This window comes from Durio zibethinus, chromosome 1 (assembly GCF_047325235.1).
Source record: "Durio zibethinus cultivar Kanyao isolate XHJ-2024 chromosome 1, ASM4732523v1, whole genome shotgun sequence".
In the NCBI taxonomy this organism is placed as follows: Eukaryota; Viridiplantae; Streptophyta; class Magnoliopsida; order Malvales; family Malvaceae; genus Durio; species Durio zibethinus.
Genome location: NC_143162.1, coordinates 12,742,391 through 12,748,896, shown reverse-complemented (window position 1 = coordinate 12,748,896; position 6,506 = coordinate 12,742,391).

Below are 6,506 nucleotides of genomic sequence, written 5' to 3'. Positions count from 1 at the left end.
CGATTTAATCCCAACCATCCTTATCTTTCGACTCACAGTTTAATCTTGGTCGTTATAAAAAAAAAACAGAAAAAAAAAGCAAAAACAAAACAAAAAAAAATTTCTTAGGAAGTAGTATCCAGACAAAATTATTTTCTATGTCTTTGAATTATTCTTGATCTTCAAAAATATACGAAGAAGGGGCAACTATAGATACCTAATTTTTTTGAGATATTTCATCTTTTGAATTCGAGCTTATTTTTGTAATTAGGCCTTGATTATTAATTTTTGAAGTCCATTAACGGTCCATTTTTAAATGCTCAAGGGTGAGGCCTAATGTGAGCCCCATGGTGAGGCTCTTTGCATTGGTTCAAATGAACGCTCAATTGGCCCGACCAAGGGCCCAATAAAGGCCCATTATTAAAAGCCCATTGTTGGCCATTAAACAATAATAAAAATAAAATAATAATATTAAGGAAAATATAAAATATAAAAGATAAAGTATATATAAAAATTCTAAAATTTTATAAAATAAATAAAATATAAAATATATTAAAATATATATAATACAAAAATAAAAAGCTAAAAAATAATAAAATAATAAAAAGTTTGGCCCAAAATAAAGTCCAAAAAAAAAAAGTGAAAAAGCCTAGATAAAATAAGCCTAAAAAAAAAAAGCTAAAACTAAAAAGGGCCCAAAATGGTAAAACAAAAAATAAAGAAAACATGCATGAATATGGCCCACTCACACGCATGCAGTAAAGGTGGCCGATTAATGTAACAAAAGCAAGCATGGGATGCATAAGGCTTAAGGCCACGTGAAGAAGTTAAAAAAAAAAAAAAAAAAACTGAAGCTGATGGTGCATGGAAAACGTGGGGCGTAAGAGGACGGCAAGCAGAAAAAGGGAGGACGTGAAGATGGCTGCTGCAAAAAGAAACGGAAAGGGGCACGATTTCAAGACTGTCGTGGGTGCATGAGCGGAAGCGAAAAACTGAATAGAAGGATAGGCAGAGGAAAAGAAAAATCAGAAAAAGGAAAACGCAAAAGAATGGCAGAGAAGAAAAGGAAATCGTGAAGGCAACAAGAAACCGAAGCAGAAGGCAGAAACTTATAGCGGCGACAAAAATGGAAAAAAAAGAGAGAAGAGGAGACAGGAGTGGGTGATGGTTCAGGGGGATAAGAAACTGAGGACAAAATGCGGAAAAAGAACTAGGCAGTAGCAAAAAAAAAACTGGTAGCAGCATTGAAGGAAGAAGACTACTGAAAGAGGGAGGCAACCGGCAGCAGAAAAAAAAAAAAGCGCAAAGAAAGGGAGAGCATTCGGGCAATAGCCATTCAACTAAGGGAAAGGAAGAAACGAAAGAACAGAAACCACAAGAAAAGAAAAAGAGAATAGAAGTCAAAAGCGGGACAGCAAAAAATGCACAGAGGAGAAAAGGGAAAACTGCAGCAGAAACGGCAGAAGGTCCAGCAAAAAAAAAAAAAAACTGAAACGGAAGGAAAAATGAGGAAGGTGGGCATGCAAAAACTGAACCAAACAGGAAAGACCATGAAGGAGAGAAGCTGGGCGTGAAACTGGGAAGCAAATACAAAGCTTGTAAAAGAGAGGTGACGAAAAGAAAAATAAGAAAACAGGAAAAAGAGGTAGCATTTTTACCTTTCCCGGCTAGTTTATATGCATGGTGTGAATGAATTAGTTTTCATGCAGGACTTAGGTTGCAAAAAAAAATTTTGTTCATGCTTTCTATACGAAGGCGGCATGCATGAAATAGTTCTTTAAAGGAAACAATACATGAATTTGGCTTGTTAAGTTAACAGGTGAGTGTTTTTTATAGATAAAAAACACTGAAAGGAGATTTTTGTTTTTTAGGCGTTGTTTTATTTCTAGGTTGCTGTTTTTAAATTAGCTTAAGCTTCCACACAATAAAATGTTCTATTCTTTGTATAAAAAAAAGGAAGGAAACATTAAAGCAATATAAACTTTAAGGTAACCAACAAATAGTTGATTCAATCGGTTAGGCTTGTCCTCATTGATGAAGAGGTCTTGGATTTGAGTCCTACCTGTGGCCACTTGTTGAGGTCATCTCGAATGCACAACCTGTAGCTACCTGTCTTAGGCTGTTAGGTACGGCACATCTTACCTTAACCTAGGGGACTGAGCAGCTTATCTACCCTGGATTTTTCTTAAATATATATATATATATATAAACTTTAAGGTAGGGATTGGAATGGGTTTTGTTTCATTTCTGGGTTGTTATTTTCGGTTCAGCCTGTACTTCGTTACTCTTAAATATTTTATCTTCATATAAAAAATAAAAAAGAAAGAAGGAAACATGCCTCATTACCAGTCTAAATCATTATCCACTAGCCTTCATTACTTGCCAGCATCTTAATTTTGTAGCCACAAGGAGATGATGATTGCTATTTGTGGGTCTTCGTAGTTACTATTTTGTCAATTAGTAATGGAAGAAATGGCATGAACGAGTAAATAGATGTTAGGGTGGACCTTTAAATTGACCACTCAGGGTGTCATAGAAAAATACTTCAATAAATTGATAAATTGCCATATTGATTTCAGAAGGTTTAATGGGAGGACTTACATTTTTTTATAAATAAATAAGTAGTAGTAGTAGTAGTAGTAGTAGTAATAATAATAACGAAAATTTTAAATCCTTGCCTAGATGTTGAAAGGATTCAAAATTGAGTTTTAAAAATAATAATTTTATCTAGATGTTGAAAAATTATTAAGTAATAAAAATAAATGGGTTCCAAATAGGTATTTGAGGAAGATGGGTTTTTGAGAAAAATTTTAAACAAAAAATTATAACAAAAATTGCAAAAGCTGAAGGAATAGTAGAGTGAAGTAAAAGCTAAAGTAAATAACAAAGGCATAGTAGAAATAGGGTGCCAAAAGACAAAGCTCGAATAGTAAAAACTGGAGGAAAGGGAAAGTAAATTGTAGTTAGCCTAGAATGAGAAATAGTTGATTAATGAAGCTAAAGCTGAAAGTTGGGGAATTGATATGCTAAGTTTGGGTATAATTTTAGTGGAGTTTGTAAGACAAACGCCCATAAATCTGACAAACAGAGGCGTTTTCAACAAACAAATGCCACTAAATTTTAATGTTATGAGTTAGAAGGAGTTTTAAAAAATTACATAAAAATGATTCCAAAGTTTAAGACAAGGGAATGAATATAAAAATTAATCAGTGAAGGCATTTTTTTGCTAAAAACGCCTTCAATAATCATCTTATATTTTGATGAAGAGATTATTGAAGGCATTTTTTACTAAAAATGCCTTCAATAATCCCCTTCATTTTTATTAGGATATTATTCAAGGCATTGTCTACTAAAAACATCTTCAATAATCTCATTAAATTTTGATGAGGGGATTATTGAACTCATTTTTTACTAAAAACGCCTGTAATAATCCTATTCAATTTTTTAAAGAAAACTATTGAAGGTGTTTTTACAGAAAATACCTTCAACAATCCCTTCTATTTTTATCAAGAGATTATTGAAGGTGATTATTGAAGTCTTTTTTAGTCAAAACAGGGGAATGAATATAAAAAATGATCAGTGAAGGTGTTTTACCAAAAAAAATGCCTTTAATTTTTTGTAATAGAATATTCAAGGCATTTCTAGGAAAAAATACCTCGAGTAATCCCAAATAAAAAAATTATGATTTATTGAAAGTGTTTTTTTTACAAAAAACACCTTGAATAATCCTCTCTAAAAAATTGGACGAGATTATTGAAGGCATTTTGGCATAAAATGTCTTGAATTTTTTGTAAAAATATTCATGGTGTTTTTGGTAGAAAAAACCTTCAATTTTTTGTAATGGAATATTCAAGATGTTTCTAGGCAAAAACACCTTAACTAATCCAAATTAAAAAAAAAAAAGTAGTTTACTGAAGTTATTTTTTTTTCAATAATCCTTTCTAAAAAATTGGATGGGGTTATTAAAGGCATTTTTGACAGAAAAATGCCTTAAATAATCTTCTGATAAAAATGGAGGGGATTATTGAAGGTGTTATCTATAAAAAAACGCCTTCAATAATTTTTTTTTTTAAATTCGAAGGGATTATTGAAGGCATTCTTTAGTAATCTCGTCATCAAAATTTGAGGGGATTATTGAAGATGTTTTTGGTAGAAAAACACCTTTACTGATCATTTTTTATATTCATTCCCGTTGTTTTGAACTTCAGAATCTCAAACTACTATTATAGAAAATGATTAAAAGATGCATTGCAACCAAACCAAAACCCCTAAACCTTTTTAGTTCGCCTTTTGATTTTTTTATCTCTCTCCTCATACCGACCTTTAAAAACTCAACATTGTGCACCTCTCTATTTATTGATATATCCTTATTTCATTTGTTTTTTGTATTATTTATATTTTTTATATATGAATTTTTTTTGTTCTTTACTATTTACATCTGTATATATATTTTTATTCATTCCACCATAACCTTAGTCATCTAAGCACCTGTCATTGCATGTATGGTGTTTCTATGTAGCTTGGTTTAAATATTATAGTTTGCTAAATGGTATTGTATGATATTGGTTTGCTGAATGGTGTTTCTATAGTATGCTGTTGGTTGTATTTTATTATGTACTACATGAAATTTAGAGAGGCAATTTTGTGTATTTCATTTAATTATGATAAAATCGCAAGTATTATGGAATCCGAACAACATACTTATCCTGCTACTGAACATAAAAACACATTTGTAGGCTAAAAAAGAAAAAGAAGGGAATGAAATAAATAAATTCAAGTGACTGACATGAAAATTCATGTTGACTTCAATCACAATGGGCAACCTGTGTCTGTTGGAGTTGCCAAGTTAGCAACTCATATTAGAATGGTAGTCCGTAGTAGCATTTCCATTACATACCATAATTGGTGACGAGTTCCTGATGATCTAAAGGATCGTATAGGAGTTAGTTGTGGTATGTTTGTTTAACAATTTCATAAAATTTGTTAAATGATCATTTAATTGAAATTCAATGTGTTCAGACTAATTGTGTACAATTTTTTAGGAATGGTTTGACGTCTCAATTGAGTGTAAAAAACTTGTGTTGCAATCGACTGAGAAAGCATTCAGAGACTTTAAAAGCAGATTGACAACCCAATATATTTTATCGTTCGCTGATCAGGGTGTTGTATTGGCTGTTCCACCTACGTCATATGCAAATGTTATAAGTTATGATAATTTGATGAATTTTGTTCAAGAAGATTTCTCGATACGCATACTTATTACAAAATATTGTTTATAAGATTTTATGTAATATATTCGATATCTTAATACGTGATTGACATAATTTCTTTCTTTTCTAGAAAATCAAAGAACAACAAAAGAACATTCATGCCAAACAAGTATATCACCAATGGACATCGAGAAAGGGTTATGCAAATGTCAAGTATGAGCTTGTAAGTATCGACACAATTATTTTATACTCATAAATGAATATTTATGAACATTCATTTAAAAGATTTTGATTCTTATATTACGATAATTTATTAGGAATCATCCAGCTCTGGCATCGAAGTTTCTAGATGAAATGTTTGGAAATAAGGATATTTACGAAAGAATGGATCGTTTACAGATGAAGCAACCTAAGAAATGACTAAAAAGATTGTATGTATAACTGTTCATTATATCACATATGATTGGCTTTGTGCTTGTATGCATGACTTTATACTTGTATAGATTTGTTGTTAAAGCCCATCTTATTGTTGTCTTTCAAGATGATTATGAGACTAAATTTAAATATGGTGAACTGGTAACCCACAATGGTGAAGATCCTGTGTCTTTAGCATTAAGAGCGAAAGAAAGACATGGTCAAGTTCGTATGGTTGGTAAATTTGTGCTGCCTTCAAAGTTTTTAGTAATCAATACAAACCCCTCAAATGATGAATGCACAATATGATGCAATCATTGAGCAACAACAACAAAGACTTGATGACTAAGAGCAACGCCTAAATAAGTAACAGCAATGACTCGTAGCTTTAGAGGTGATGTTGGCAGCAATGTAACCTAACATGCCTATAAGCCAGTCAGATAACATCATCCACCTAGGACAAGTTTCCATTACAAGTCAGGCAAGAAACCTAATCTTCAGTACTAGCCATGAAGTATGATTTTGTTTATTCACTTAATATATATTTGTTTATTATATTTATTGAAATGGTTTTAATACTTATATTTCATTATTTAATGTAGCATAAAGTTGGAACTCAGAGTATGATCCTTGCTTAGGCTACCATTGATGAGTTATCTAATTATTCAATTGATCATTTATCTATAGAAAATTGCATTAACGTTGAGTTTGAGGATGGGTTATTTGATCAACCATCAATTTTTTACATTGGTAAGGATAAGGTTAAGGAATTTTGTAACGTGGATGAAATATCAGTTGCTGATATTGTTACTTATATAAGATTAGCTTATAAATATAAATATGCAAAGTTAATATGTATTAATCTATATTATGATGTATTACTAACTAGTATTATTGATTGTT